This window comes from Labrus mixtus, chromosome 21 (assembly GCF_963584025.1).
Source record: "Labrus mixtus chromosome 21, fLabMix1.1, whole genome shotgun sequence".
Taxonomy (NCBI): domain Eukaryota; kingdom Metazoa; phylum Chordata; class Actinopteri; order Labriformes; family Labridae; genus Labrus; species Labrus mixtus.
In genome coordinates, this window is record NC_083632.1 from 8,208,000 (window position 1) to 8,224,717 (window position 16,718).

The following is a 16,718-nucleotide window of genomic DNA, read 5'->3' on the forward strand; positions in this document are numbered from 1 at the left end:
TGAAAGCCTGTCATACTGATAATGGTATCAGAGGCCAATACTGTCACCGTTTACCTCTAGACAGTAACTCACTATTGGTCATCCAGTGTAGGTGTCTGAATTAATGGTTTCAGCACATCTGTATTATTTTTCTGAGTATAACTAGTCATTCATTTCCGGTTAAAAAAATGAACACTTCTTTGTCGTTTCAGCACTAGTTCACCTTATTGTAGATGCCTTGTGTAATATTTCTATCTTGTATGCTTCATGGGTGTTTTTAGCTAAAGCCCATCTTCTCGCTGTCGGAAAACAACAGAGCTCCACATCATCCATCAGGGAAGTTGAGGTAGCTTGACAGCAACATAAACAATGCTGCCTGCGGTAGCTTTTTCTAGAAGTATACAGGACACACACACACTTCTGCACTCACAAAACACACACGCGGTTAAAGACAAACACAGACACACAGACAGACAGACAGACAGACAGGGAGGGAGGGAGGGAGGGAGGGGAAGGTGTGAGAGGCAGAGGCACACCGAGGGAGAGAAAGAGAGATTCACTGGATCAGAGGAGGAGGAGGAGGAGGAGGAGGAGGAGGAGGAGGAGGAAACGACTGCTGCAAGAAGCGGTAAAAGCTGAGAAATTCTGTATCCTCCTGTATTCAGCTGCCCTGAAAACTGCTGAACCATCAGCAATTACCGGCTGGCTGGATCATGAATCTCCCCTCTGCAGTGGTCTGCTCGATCTCTGCTGCAGAGGTGCGCTGCCCTGTAGTCACCTGAACTAACAAACACACACACACACACACACACACACACACTCAAATAAAAAAAAAAAGAAAACAATGTAAAGTTGCTGCGTGATTGCCAACCATCATTAAGCCTCTGTGCAAATTCAATCGGACACTTTGCATCTCCGTTTCCATGACTGAAAAGATTAAACTGACAGGGGCGGGCTGACACGCAAATGTTTTGTTGTGTTGTTACAGACAGAGCAGGTGAGCGCGATCCATGCGCAGCAGACCTAACAGGCTGACACGCTGATGCAGGACAAAGACGAGGGCAGCAGCACATAAGTCAGGACACGGGCAGAAAGTGCTGAACGTATAATTAGCTAATCCGGCAAGAAAGCACAGCTAGGCAGTCACTTAATTAAAATGATTAATTAAGGGCAATAAAAAAAACTTCTTCTTTCAAAACTGCTGTCTATAATTACAAGTGACTCCCTCGTCTCTGTGGCAGAGGGCTTCAATATGTGTGCATGCAAGAACGTTTGCATGTCAATGTGTTTTGTGTGTGTGTGTGTGTGCACGTGATTGGTGTATCCAGACAAGAGAGAGAGAAAGGGGTGTGTGTGTGTGTGTGTGAGAAGTCAGTTTTTTGCTGCTCATTCAGCGTTAGCATCCTCGGCTAATGAGATTAGTCAATAATGGATTGAAAGCCAGTAGCCTGCCCTCTCTGACACAATGGCCAGAGAGGCTGCCCTGTCAGCGACACATCCTCCACCGGTCGATACGCACACCCACAGGAAAAAAAAAAAAAACACAACTTAGAAACACATCCAAACAACAGGGGCCACCTTCTTAACATACAAATTGTGTTATAATATTGAGCGGTGCCTGTTTGAGACAGCTCTTCGTGCCTTCAAGGGCCGCAGACAATTCCCCGAGATTTAAATTCAGATTGGAAGTATATCGAGTTTTGATCTAAGGAAAAAAATGGATACTGTAGACGTCATGCTGGGCCCCTTGAAATCCCTAGATCCCTTTCATCACATGAATGTAGAGGAAAAAGAGTCCCGCTCGATCCACCACTGCAGAGGGTTTTTTTTTTTTTTAAAGCCCAGGAAGGACAAACAAGCATCGAGAGTCGAGAACTCTTCTCTTCTCAGAGACATGAAACGGGCTTTAAGGCCGGCTACAGCACAGATAGACTTCTTTTCTAATGCGGGAAACAACCTGCTCGTGTGGGTAAAATAAACCTTTGTACAAACAAGACACAGCAAGCTGCCGCCAGCGCGCAGAACCTTGATGCATTTATAATAGCAAGTCTTACACAAAAAAGCAGCTTTAAAGTGCCAACAAACGCACACAAAAAATCAATTGCTTGCTTGTATCCATGTTTGCACAAGAAATTTAATGTTGTATTTATTCACTTGTGCTCTGAGTTACACCAAGCAGTCTTTGAGTATAGGCATTATTTCAAACTGTAGATAAGTTAGACTGCTTTTATACTTTCTATGGGATTTGAAAGTTTGATTTCCCAATGAAAACCATGAAGACAATGCCGTCTGTCGCAATGCAGATCACAGTGAGGATGACTTGACAAAATTGCCAATTCACTCATGATTTGTTACCATCCATTTACACATTCAGCTTCACAAGCAGCAGAAAGTAGTATTGTTTTAATCAATCTTAATCCCCTCACTTTCATCTGTGAGGCTAAAGACAGGTTGCATTCTGATTGGTCAAGCTTGTTAGACTCGAACATTAAAGTGGATTTGGCCTCCAAAAAGGCCGAGCCAACAGAAGTGCCTTAAACCTTCAGTCATCCAAATGTCCATCGAGTGGGACTACACTGGTAGCAAAGAGAAGTCAATGAGAAAATGTCCCCTCTTTCGACTTAACCTTAAAGCAGGTTTAGCAGGAGCATTAGAGCATGGACACTTAATGACTGACAATCCACTTCCTGGGAGACAACTCCATTAGAATGGAGAATGGAGCTATGCTTATTTACTCTCTCATTCAAGAACGATCAAAAGTGGCCAAAAAGCAAAAGTGAAGCTGTTTAAAAAACCAAGAGAAGAAGCCGAAATTGTGATGTAAACTTCTTTTACTTTGTCAATGAGCTGTATGAATCCTGAGCACAAAGCCTGTAGACATTACTCAGGGCTGTAAATCAATTACATTTGAATTTTTGTGGGTTTTTTTTATACGAAAAAATAGTTTTAATGTTGATTTTAGATTATCAAAATCTCCTGAAAACACACAAAAAAAATTTCATCTGATTTTTTAAAAATATACTTTATTATTCCCATGAGGGGAAAATATATATGCTCCGTTGTTGAGTCATGCTTCACACACACACATGCACAAACAGGATGGACTAATGGAGAGATGTCACAGTGAGGGGGCTGCACATGATAGAGCGCCCAAGCTGTTGGGGGTTCGGTGCCTTGCTCAAGGGCACCTCTGCAGTACTCAGCAAGTGACCTGGCACTTCTCCAGCTGCCAGACCAATTCCAGACTTGGTCCCTCCGGTTTCAAACCCAAGTCCCTACAGACTGAGCTACTGCCGCCCCCATGCTGTAAATTACAGAACATGTTCCAGCCGTTATCTGTTGTTAGTCTAATATAATAAAAGCTAAATACAATCAGAAAACTGCAAAACTAAACAAACTAATTTTACAAAAAAAAGGCTTCATATTAATAACTTCATATTCTTTGTTAATCTACCTATATAAAGTTTGTCATTTGCCAACATTCTGTCTATAAGGTCCTATTTCTCCCACTAACATCCACATAGGCCTGTGTGGAGAGGACCTGTGTTGGTGTTCCTATCAGGCAGCCCTACCTCCCTCCCCCCCCGGCCGGGGTCAGCCCCGTGCTACCAAAAGGTCAACCCCCCGGTAATTTGTTTTACAGCCGCCCCATCAGCGACCAAACACAGGGCGTCGTATCAGGTAAACCAATTATTATCTGACATGAATCGTGGAGCACAAAAGGTCCCACACGACCACTTCCTCTATTATTACTAATGTGTCTCCTTTCTCTTAGTGAGAAAAAAGGCACCTTGTCCCTTATTTCCAGCCTGCTTATCAGCTGCCAAGTGACTCATTTGCCTGCGATGGTGCAATTTAGTGCGGGACTTAAAGGTAATTTAACCTACATTCAGACAAGAAAATGAATTAAGCGCCGCTGATTCCTTCGCTCACACATTTTTGCCTCCCGCTTCCTGTCTCGGAAGCATAAACAGCAGTCAAAACGGAGCGCTGCTTAGTATTCAGCTGTAATTCTCCTGGGTGGACACCATGCTGTGTAGACAATCTGCATTTTGATTGGTGTGCACTGGAAGCTTCCGCACGGATCTATAAAAAGCAGATGCACTGGAAAACAACAAAGAGTGGCCGTTTAGAAATCCATTTCTGAGAATATGAAGTAGAAGCCTTGTATGTAGAATGGAGAATACCTTGGTGAGATTTATCCTGTTTTGTTAATAGAGCCAGCCTTGACACAAAGATATGATGTGAAAGTGATCATTTGTTGCCCTGCGACTGTGTTGGCCAACATGAAAATGCCAGCGATACATAACCCTCTTAGAGAGCCATTTGTACAATCTCACCATTAGGAGCCACTTTGTTCCTGTAGCCCCTCTGGCCTCAAACCAGGCTTCAGCCCTCCGATGGCTGTAACCATGGCAACTGCCTTCATTCAACACTTGCAAATAATGAAGACAATGTGTTTTCCATTTATATGAGCCCTTTTTTTTTTGTAGCGCAAGAAGATATGGAGAGTCCATCCTGAGTGTTTTCATTAAGGGGGGGGAGCTTAATAACATGATGCCTTTTTCTGGATGCACTGATCGAGCTGCATCGCGGACTAAATTGGTCTGGTGAGACACAAGTCAATACCAGTGCTCAAGATTCAAAATTATGTTCAACAACTAAACTTGGGAGAGTTGTTTTTTTTCTTGCACGTCTCGGTGGACTTGAGCATTGTAGGGAGAAACATCAAAAAACATGGAGAAGTGCCTCAGGCGGCCAATTAAGTATCTTGATCACACTACGCAAAAGAAAGAGCACGAGGAAGGCAGGCAATGAGAAGAGCAAATGTAGACTACTGAAGGCATCTCAGCCTGTTGATTGTTGGCAACTTATAGCAGTTTGACTCTGATCAATCCTATCATGGTCTCTGGGTAAAGTAGATAACATTGTTATATATAGAAATGTATCGATTGTATCAATAGTAGCAGCCAATAGGCATGAAGCAAATATATCTGAATCTAAATGTATTTTTTCAGTATTTACAGAGATGAACATTTTAAGCCAAACTGTAGACTGCAAATATTACTGGACGAAGCCTGAGTGATGTCACCCATCTGTTACTGCAGGGGGCTTCAGAGTCCCATGAATGGCTGTCGCCATGCTGGAAAGCTGTCCACCTAACTTTCCGTCAAACTAACGACAGGCTAAGAGCTGAGGAGGGATTTAAGCCTCTTTTAAGCCTCTAGTGCTGTTCCAAACACGACCTAATCAGACCAATTTCGCTTTCTGAACCAGGCTGTAAAACATCTGTATTTCTTTTTTTTTTGTAATTGGGTGTGTATATAAAAACAGACAAACTGCAGAATTTTGCACTTCCGCATTGGCAGAATTTTTCAATACCGCTTGGCAAAAAACATGGTGCCAATTTTTATGCACCACATCTCCGAGATGACCACTGTTCACAGTGAAGCCAGACTGAAGTATCACTTGGTCTATAATAGTATACCGATATGGGGCGTGAAGCACATGTATCAGTTTTTGATTACTGTGTTTTCCAATATGTGATATGTAAAAGAATAAAACACCACAGAATTCATGACGGAGAAAACTATGCAAACTGTAAATTAGTTTCAAAACAGAACAAAAAAAAAAAAAAAAAACAGTGAAAAAGCTCCAACAGTTTATATCCATATAGGGAATGGAGTGCATGTTTTGAAAAACGATTGCGTAAGCGCATGTGAAAACACACTCGCAGAGGATAGAATGGAAAGAATTAGAGGAGCAGGAGTCTCCTTTCCACTGTTTATAGGGAAAACTCCCGGTAAGCACAGCCAGCTTTTTCAAGGGGGCCAAAATTTATTCAAGAGTTTTTACAAATCACCAGACAGGAAACATGGCGTTGTTCACCACTTCCACTTCTTCTCTGTTGCAGCCCCTGTAAACATTCCTTTGATTTGCCGAGTTGTTCACTCGCGAGGAAAACACACGGAGCAGATAGTTACTCTAATTCCTTGATGACAAGAGTTTATCTCGCAGACAGGAGCGTATTTCAGAGTGCAGCTTGTTGCCTCGTGTTGTGTCTGTGTTAACACAAAACCCTGTAAAGACTATCGGCTGGAGGAAATGCCTTCAATAGAACTCATAGGATTTCTATTCTTGCTGTAGCTCTGTGCACCTTCAAACCTGACAACAGAGCAGAAACCTTTATGAAACATCTAAAAAAAAACAAAAAAACAAGGGCACCACAATCCCACTTAAGAACCGGTTTGTTGCCGCAACAAACAGTGCGGTGAGCTCTGATGCTTGTGTGTGTGTGTGTGTGTTTTGGGGTGGTGGAGGGGTGGGGGCAACGTGATTGATATACAGGAGATAAAAGAAAAAAACCCAGTTTGAGTCCTGAATCCGACTCCAATCACACTCTCTCTTTGACGCATTCACCACACGCTATCTCTGCCACACACGTCCCCGCGTTGCTGATAAGCACAGCTGAAGCAGTCATATCTACCATCCTGGAAGAGCATTCCTTGAATAAACTACGTGGGGGAAAAAAAAAAAAAAACTACATTTACATTGCTGAGGTGCTTTTAGGATTTAAGGAGACTATGTGGCACAGGTAACAAGTGGTGTGGAGATTGACAGCATGACAGGATTTAGAAAAAAATCCCCAACCTCAAGATTTTATCAATGCATCAATTTGTTGTTGTGGAACAATTTATAATACAATTGAAAAAGATAACATTTCACTTTTTTTTATGCTTTACAAATGTAAATAGAAGATCTTTGCACTTAAAAAGCATTTTAAAGATGGCGTATCAGGTTCTTGAAACTTGTGAAAAACTACAGTATTGATATTTTAATAACTCAATATTAATCGATTAATCCATATAGATGACACTGGCAACAAAGCAAAGTCAGGAAAATTGTACCAGAAAAGTTGTGAGATGATTTTTCAATTGATCAAAGAGTTCCAAAGTGAAAATGTATCAAAGAAGGTATATATTGGTAGTAATAGACTTTGCTTCTGTATCGGCTTAATATTATTGTAAATAGAAGATCTTTGGACAAAAAGAGACATTGCAAGAACATTGCAAGTTCTTGGAGCTTGGGAATGGATATTTTTCACTTCCTGTTAACATTTTTTTTTTTTACTTAACATTTATCAATTATGAAGAATAGACGAGATAAGATGGCAGCGTGGAGGCCATCACCACCAATACGTGAAGTAGTAGTGTCAGAACAATTGGTTAATTCATCACTAGCTTCTTTTCTGGTCAGTATAATTTTAAATAGAAGATCTTTGGGGGGATTAAAGAGTCATTTGAAGGTATCACCCCTGGCTCGCTCTTAAAACTTACAATGGCCATTTTTCACTATTTAAAAAAAACAACTTTTATAGACATAATATGAAGCAGAGTGCGATTGTTTGGTACAACTTCCCCGACTATCAAGGTGCATGAAGAGAGAAAGGCTTGAGGAGGTCAAAAAGCTCCAGCATCACTTGTAGTATGAAGATCAACTTTATTAACCAAGACAGAATATAAGCCAATTTTTTTTCCAAAAGATTGGCACAGGATTCAGAGCAGATGTGAACTACAGTGAAACATAGTTTACAAAAATTACATTTGTAGTGTCTTAAAATGATTCGTCCAATTTACTGATTAGTGCCTGAGAGGAAAGTAATCAAAGAGAGCATCTTAAAAAGGAGATCCATTGCTGATTTTTCTGCTTTATAAAACTTTGGACCAAAAAGTTCCATCTGAAGGTTTTTATTTTAGGTTCCTAAAAGAAACATCTGGGATTTTTTTACTCTCTGTTCACATTTTATAGACAGGAAGTGGAAGTGTCCAACAAGTTGTTAATGAATCGATCAGTTCCTGAGAGGAAATGTATCAATAATGGATTCAAAGATGCTTTTTTGTCCTACTTTGTAAAAGTCAAATGGAAGGTCTTTGTTCATAAAGAGCCATTTGTTGGAGTCAATATTGTGCTCTACAAACACGTACTGGAACATTCTTCAATAACTGTTAACATTTAGAAGCTTCATATAAATCAATTTATCCAAACTGATTGATAAGTTTTGATAATAATTGTTCCTTCGTCCTTTTGTTTACATACACCGACGTAGAAAAACCTCTTTCAGCATGTGGCTGCATATTAGCGGTCCTTGAAACAGCCTTATAAGTTTTATTGGAAAGCTTATATGAATGGTGCACTTCAGCTCAACACATTGCATATATTTTTTTAACGAGTCAAGCCCTTTTTTGATAGAGGGAGATTGCTGGCATGAATGACGATGCATTTTACCTCAACTGGGTATTTGAGAAGTCTATTTGAGTGTGCGCTTTTATCTTTTAAAGTGATCACAAATAATGATATTAAAAAGGCTTTTAGCCATTTGCTGTCTCAAGGTAACAGAGGAAATGTAAGCAATCCTCATGAGATGTGCACGCTTAATCACAGTCTGTATTTTTAACTCCCTGTAGGGATGTAAGTCAGACATTTATCACTTTGCTGTGGCTCTGACCGCCTGTTTACCTGCTTATATCCAACACAGTGACTTAGGTGATGCCTCTTATTGGCTCGCTGCTACACACACAAACACACACTTTACCATACTAAAAGCACAAACACTCTTAATGCACTTCAGAGCGTGACATGAGAGGACACTCTGTCGTTAAAGGTTAAGGCAAACATCACAAAAATGAAGACTGCAGGAGAATTTTGATGAACGTTAGACCTCCTCTGCACACAAACACACACACACACACACACACCTATTCCCAAACCTCCGCCAGAGAGGGATGGAGGCTGCGGCGAGCCTTTAAAGGACCACCAGGTGTAACCTATTCATTATTTACCAACAGAGGCAGGCGAGCAGCGTGTGCGTGCTGTGCACAGGCCTTCCTTTGTAGGAGAGACATGTTGGGATCAGATGAGAGAGGGCACCTTTGTGGAGAGACATCTTTGTTCACACCCTGCCTGTCTGTCGCCCTTTGCTGCTCCACACTGGGATAAACACATAAAATGCATCCATTTTTTTTTTTTTTTTTAACAGTATGGAAAAGATGATACTCCATCGCCAAAGCAGCGCTGGATATAACGATGTCAACAGCCAACTGGGATGAGACCACACAATGTTTCCATGTCAGTATGATTGTATCTGTTCGTCACACTGCACTCCATCAAAGACGACATGAAAAACTGTCTGAACTCGTGTAGTTGTCAACATGAGTACAAACAGCAGAGAAACACGGGAGTCTGATGTGTACGTTTGCTTGTCTTACATAACAACTCAGAAAAAAGGCCTAACATCCTCACTGTTATTTCTGATTGTGGGTCAGATCATTCAGGTTTTGATTGATTGTTTAGACCCCACTTGACGGCAGTTTTAAGAGAGTGAGGAGAGTGAACCAAAAGGTTAAAGCTGCGGGTCTCAAAATCCAAAACAATGAGCTGAAAGACGCTAAAGTCAAGCAATATCTGTTAGTAATTACCAGTAACCCTACAGTGAGACCCACTGCAATGCCGTAAAAAAAAGCTCAGACATGACAATGTCTTGGTACGTATTCACACTGACCCCCACAATGGCGTAATACTGGCCTCCCATTGAGAGATTTTACATTGCGTAATTACGTCGCGGAAGCACGAGAGGCACTATATGTAGGTGAACAGCACAAGCTTCACATACACACACTGTTAATACCTCTGATGCTGGCTTAGTGTGAGAACTAACTTTGCACAACTGTTATGCCTCCGTGAGTCTGCTAATTCAAGATTGGGCCTTTACTCCTAGGGCTGGGTATTTCCCACAACCCCCCGATACGATACGATACGTATCACGATACGATACATATCGTGATATACATTGATTTAGGATAATGACCACGTCCTACTCAGAATTCTCTCCAACAGCTGTTCTTTATTGTTGAGCGTAACGGCAGAGGCAGAATGATCCTACAACTTAAAACACTTCAATTCCGGTCCTGAGAGATTATAGAAGTACATTCAAATATTTGAATCCCAGAGCTAATGCGCCTCACACAGTAGTTACCACCCGCCATTAAAAAGAAGAAGAGGAACAGCCAATCACGACGCAGGTATATGGGTGGGCGGGCTTTAAGAAGTACGGACTGTAAATGTCACTGTAAAAGAGGAAAAAAAAAGATGTTTTTCCAGTAGCATCAATAATTCTCATATTATTTGTTGTAATCATATCTGCAAAAGATGTTATGTTTTCTTTGCTGTCTATTTGTAAAAATATATCCAGACATGGATTGGGGACAGGGACTGCACATGCAAATGTAGGGTTCCTCTCCGACTTTCTATTGCAAGTACAGAAATATGAACTGATGCAGCTCACGCTAAGGGAGGAGGAGAAGGTTAAGTTACACGTTACAGGTTTGACCATTTTTCGCTCGTGTAGTAGATGTCCAAACGAGTTTAAAAAAAAAAAAAAACACCCACAAACGATCAGACAACTCCAATCAAAGCACGAGCTTCACTGAGGTCCCTGCCTGAGAGATGGAGAGAATTACAACAGACTGAGGATATGTAATGTTGATAAGATGGGAAATCAGCCTGGTGTCAATAAGAATGGTATCAGGCACCACTGGCTCTAACTCTGCACCACAATGCTAAAGATAAACACCCTTAAGTGGAGCTATTTTAATGGCTGAGGCCACCTTCCTATGAATAATCTATTTTATCTTGTGCACTCTCTATTCTCTTGCATTTTCTTTTACCTCCCATATAACCACAACACTAGTGGAGATAAATTACCCTTGCATGGACAACTTGGCACAGGTTCACACACATCGAGGGTCATTAAGGCAGCTGACAAAAGCTTTTCTTTTTTTTTTTTTTTCTTTAATGAATTTGTGTATGAGAGCTCAGCCTCTTCAGTGTGTGTATATTTTGTGCGTGTGAGGGAGCGCGGTTTCATTTCTTCTTGTTACACCCTAATGACTTTATTGTTTCATTCTTATCCAGCCTCCAGAAGGTATTACCATATAAACACCTGTGTTATCAAAGCACCGCAAACAATTTCCTGGATAATTTAACAAAGATGCGATTGTTGATTCCGTATGAGCTGCTGTGACTCATGAATGTGTGTGTGTGTGTGTGTGTGTGTGTGTGTGTGCATATTCTGAGGTATCTATTTTCCTCTGTGTGTCTCTGCTTGTGTGTGCATATTTTGAGATATCTATTTTCTGTGTGGGTGTTAAGAGTCCGGGGGCACTTTTCTTTTTGATATCCATTTCAAGGATAGATTTAGAGTTTTAACCTAGCGTAACCTGGCTAAAGCTAGCCACTTTGGAGCGCCGATAATAAAAGGAAGTGTGTCGGAGTTACCTTAAATGGAGGCTGTTTGGGTGAATAGAGGACAGAGCGAATGAACTGCATTACCATCATGCTTCATGCAATCTGTATCAAACCCCGGGTGAGGCAAACAAAAAGGGAACACTTGCATAACGAAGGAGCCTGATGTTACCCTGCAGAATTGGACCTCTCTACTCTTTTTCCTCTTCTCTCTCTCTCTCTCTCTCTCTCTCTCTCTGTGTCTGTTTCCCTCCCTCTTAGTCACAGGGGCTGGATTGTTCTGCCGAGGCTTGGCAGAGGCCACGGATGGGAAAAGTGCAGGGGAGGCAGCTAACACTTCCTGCCTCCCTGAATCAGAGAGTTAACCTTCGGCGAGGGCACAATGGCTTCTCGTTAGCGAAACCACCCCACATGCAGGCAGCTTGTCACCAGCCGTGTTCCTGTCCAATGACCCCTTTTTGTGCTACTCTGTCCTCCCTCGGACTTCATGTCCGACCAAAGCTGCAGCTCAGATCCTGACAATGGTGGGGGTTTAAATATGCTGCAGGCTACAGATTCTCCACATTAAAAGTATTTGTTTTAAAAGAAGCTTTAATCCATATTTCAATATCATTCATCTAGACACTTTGAATCTTCATTTGCACATAGAGATCGGGTATTATTTCTCCTGCTATGTAGGTTGGCAGGTTGTCAAACTCAATAAGAAGTGGTTGGTTAGTTCCATTTTCATTGGTGTTAAATTAAAATATGTTGCTTTTGTTAAATGGGCAAATTGGAACAATTTTTGTTTAGAAAGCTATTTTGAGTAATCGTTCCATTTCCATGTCTTTAAGGGAACAAATTGGATCTAGAAAGTGTGAAAATCTATCTACTGTAGAAAGAAAGTGAAAAGTTTGTGGAGTTTACAGGACCTCCCTGTGAACGCGAGGGTTCCCTCCGGCTACTATGGCTTCCTCCAGCAGTCCAAAGACATGCCTGTTAGGTTAATTTGTGACTTTAAATTGTCCCCAGGCGTGGATGTAAGGATATAAGTGGGATCAGTTCCAGGCCCCCGCAACCCCCGAACGAGATGAGCGGGATAGAAAATCGATGGATGATGGAGTTTACCGAAGACGTGCAGGTCTGATAATCAAACTATTCATTAAAATGTGTCTTTGGACAAGTATCCCTCCAATAGATGTGTTAGTCTGATTTGGGTTTATATCAATTAGCGATGTCTTGTCAGCCAATTCGGGGCATATCATTTTGCTGAGCTGATATGTTTTATCAATTAAGTGTTCAACAGAACATAAATTGGCAACTTGAAAACCAGCTGAATGTGTCAGACTTTTTTTTAAGCAACAGTTCCAAAAGGCTTTGGCTGCAGTTTCCAAACAGTACATATTTGCTCCATTTTCTCTTTTGCGTCTTTTGAAACTATATCCTCAAAATTTTGGCCTGTTTGGAAAAAAATAGACATCCAATAACCAAAAAAAAAAAGGTTTTTGTGTGTGCATTTTCTGACATTCTAAAGATCAAGTAATTCATCCAGTAATTGATGGTCTGTAGATTATGTTAGTATGAAAAAGAGCAGTCACTGAGGACCTTTAATACATGATGAAATAATAAACAGCTTGTCATTATAATGAACAGACACATCAGCCAGAGTCAGAGTCGCAAAGAGACAACTTCACAGTACATCCACTCCAACAACAAGTATGGAGTCAACTTTCAACCACAAAAAAGTGGTTCATCCATGCCAGTGCCATGACTTTGCCACGTCATGTCAGTGACTTTGTTGGAGATGAGCGTGAACTACATGTGAGCCCAAAGACCTGACTAAGAACATAGCTTCAAGATGTTACCAAACGTGTGTCTCTGAAGTCAAAGGAAAAGATGCAATACAGTGGAAGCAAATGGTTTCTGCCTTTTTTCCTCTCATTTTCATCGACATAAAAACAAGCATGAACAGGGCTAGCCTAGGAGAAAATAAAGCATTGATTTTGCTCACTGCCCTCTCTGCTGCAGAGGACCGCGATCAATAGGCTCAAGTAATACTCTGCACAAGTTTAATGCTTGAGCTGTACTGAGGCAGACAAGTGCTTTGTCTGGAAATTATTCCAGGGTTTTTATTGCAGCGGCAGAAACATTTGAAAGCGAGACAAAAGCAGCTTGATATGCTCAAAGTAACAGAACCACAGTTGAGGACGGACAAAGCTTTAGGGTTGTTGGACGAATCAGCCCAAGACGATCAAGGCGATGTCGATGGCTCGACTAAATCAATGAATTAAGTTACACGTGTTAGTCTTTTTGTAGGGTCATCGGGAAGGAAAAGCAAGAGAGACAGGAGGGGGGAAGGGCCATATTGATGACCAGCAGCTGACCAGAGGAATGACCTCCAGCTTAGGTTGTGACCTGTGACACAAAGGCACTACCAAGGCACTACCAAGGCTTAAGAAACAGACACAACCATCCTCCATAAACCAAACTGAGTTAAGATAATGATCGGAAGCACTCAATAAAAAACTCTACACACTGGAGCCTGTGCAGGTGATCTGGTGCCTTCTGAAACTGTGAAAGCCTGACAGAAGAAATCCACGAATCACGGATAATGAGGCATGGACTTAAAATGAGGGGGAATCTAAGGATTCAGAAAAGAGAGAAAAAAAATTCTCTCTCTCTCTCTCTCTCTCTCTCTCTCCCCGACAAAACTTTCATTTCCTGTCTGCTCACTTTCCCTTTCAAGGTACCTCCAGAGTGAACGAGAGAGACTCCAGCATCACCTGTAAAACATTAAAAAGCGTTGACCCAGAGATCCGAACACTCATTAAGCTTTTTTTTTTTTTTTTTTTTAAAGTGGAGAATTCTCCGAGCTCCTCCCCCCCCCCCCCCCCCCCCCTCTCTCTCAGATGTTTCCCTTCGTGTCGACCAAATGGCATATCAAGTTCAGGAAATTAGCCAGTTCCTGTTGGGGGAAGAGAAAGAGAGAGCCGAGAGAGGCCAGCGTCCATGCTGCACGGATTTTTTACTACACGGCTTCTCGGGACTCTGTTACATCCTGAAGACAAAATCCCACCTACGCTGGCGTGTTTGCACGAGAGACTGCTTCATTACAGCGCAGGAAAAAACTGAAAGCATCTTGCTGTTTGAACTTCTTGCGGAAAAAACATTAATTGGTCGACTACTTGGATACAGAATATTAAAGCCGAAACAGAACTTTGGCTAGGCAGCACAACCGCTTCCAAACACATACAGATTCCACCAGGTTACATCTGTGCAAATAATATGGCCATTAGGTCATTTAATATCCTCTGGATAAATTGCTGCAGACCCACGAGACAGGAATAATGTCCACACATCAGGAACCAATCAAAGGTCTGTCCTAGTCACGATGAAGACTCTGCCAGGCTTGGAGCAAGCAACATTTCTCCGGGGAAATAGAGAAAGGCCAAATAATCAAAGACACTCTGCCACTTCCTGCCCTTTATCAATATCGAGGATCTCAGCAAGCCAGGTTCTAAACTGTGACGAGGTTAAGACTGCTTTTCTCACCTTAGCAAAGTAAACACGAGTGGGATTTCGCTTCGGATGACCCCGAAGAGTGTTCACATGAGTGACAGCACCACCATCGTCTGAGCCAAAAGACTGGGGTTTGGCATGTCGCACAACTGTGACCCCTGTGGCGGTCACAAAACGAGACACGAAACACACAGTGCGGTTGTAGGTTGAAACCCTAACCCTGCTGTTTCCATTGGACTCCTAAGACAGACAACTGGCCCTGAAGCATGTGCTGCTGAAAGCTGTCACATGCACGAATAACCAAGAAGCTACATGGACACAAAAACAAGTTAAAGTTAAAAAAAAAAAAAAAAAGAAAAAAGTTGTTTACTGAATTTTCCATGGAAAATCTTCTCAAAGTCAGAAGTCAGGAAGATGTGGGGGAGAAAATGAGCTGGCAGTTTTTGAATCTGCACAGTGTCAACTCAAAGTCTATTGACCGGCAGGCGTCGAGGCGGACCCTTGCATGCTGCAACTGAAATTAGGTTAGGAGAAGTCATTTGTCTTTTTGAGCAGCGAGAGTGAGTGGGGGGGGGGGGGGGGGGGGGGGGGGCTAAAGAGACCAGATTGAGCAGGAAGGCTGCAAAGGGGAAGGAGTTCATGCAGACCAACATCTGTGATATTTCTTCACTTCATACTCGTTACCCCCCCCCCCCCCCACCCCCCTGCTTCGGGTGTGCCAAATGCTAAGGTGGGGCCTACAAAAACAGAAAAAAGAGTGAGGGTAATTTTTGGCCAACACAAGTGTTGTGCAGGCAGCTCCCACCAATTGCTGTGTGTCCCCCTCACACTTCAGAGTTCTAGCTTTCCTTGGAGTAGCAAAAATGTAAACCAGAAATGTAGGGGTTTTTTTTTTTGGTCAGAGATAGAAGCAAAGTGGTGCAAATAATGACTGACAACGGTTTCTTATTAACCCTTTTTTTAAGCACGCTGGGCTCTTCTAGATGTCTTTATAAAATGGCTAAAAAGACGATTAAAATGGCTAACTAGCATAGCATGCTAGAAGCAGGTAAAATCCTCGCTGCAGCACATTGGTTCATTTTCACCAGCCTCCTCCCAGATAGAAAGCACAACCGCAAGCTGCCCCAGCTTGCTTCAACGGATACTTACAGTTTGTTGGGCTTCCCCCACTTCACCTCAGATTCTCACACACACACAAACACACACACACACACACACACACAGCTGTACACCAACACAAAGCATCCCTGCGCCTTTATCGAATCACTTGCTAATGGGTGTTTTCATACAGTGGGGGTAACAAGAGGTGGAGGCTTTTCTAATAGGTAGGCAGCTAGCAGGGTGCCTGCACTTTCCATTAAAGGTGCACTCAAGACTTGTTTGACCTTTTAGATGCCAAAGAGTAAACTCAACTAATTTGTCAATCTAAGTGTGAAAGTGAAACAGCTGTAGACCTCAGGGCAAATAATTCAGATTAAGTCCTGACATATCATAAACATTCATGACTTTAAAAGACATTTTAGGACGTGTAAGCATGCTTATTTGTGGGGCTGCAACCGTATGTTTAGTAATGAATGGGAAAGAAAAATGTGGGAAATTAACATTAAAATGTTGCTCATAAAGGGAAAAGTAGAAAACTATGACCTTAAAAAACTGTAAGGGATATATGTTTGGTATGTTTTTAAACTTGCCGTGCTTTCACACTGGCACAAAACTACTGAAAACTTCCTGAAGTTTCAGTGTGAGCTACATGTGTAGCAGCCAAATTCTGGAGGATTTCAGGGGCAGTCCGCGTGCAGTTTTCTTGAGTGCATTTTTGAGAACGGTTTAATGTTTGTTTCTGGACGTGACCCCGCCCCCCCCTCCCCTCCTCCCCTCCTCCATGACCAGACAGGGACGACACTGCTCTCGCTGAAACACTCTGCTGCCATTGCTGCCAC

At 42.1% G+C, this 16,718-nt stretch overlaps 1 protein-coding gene across 5 annotated transcripts in view; it reads right to left on the reverse strand.

The window, feature by feature from the left end:
- LOC132954932 (zinc finger MIZ domain-containing protein 1-like) overlaps positions 1–16,718 on the reverse strand; it is a 120,537-nt gene that overhangs the window by 52,109 nt on the left and 51,710 nt on the right. Inside the window, exon 3 of one of the 5 annotated variants that reach the window (XM_061027453.1) lies at positions 679–762. The exons of the other annotated variants lie outside the window; for them this stretch is intronic. The gene's annotated coding sequence lies outside the window, so the exon portion shown is untranslated. The remainder of the gene's footprint in view (positions 1–678; positions 763–16,718) is intronic. 5 annotated transcript variants of the gene reach the window in all.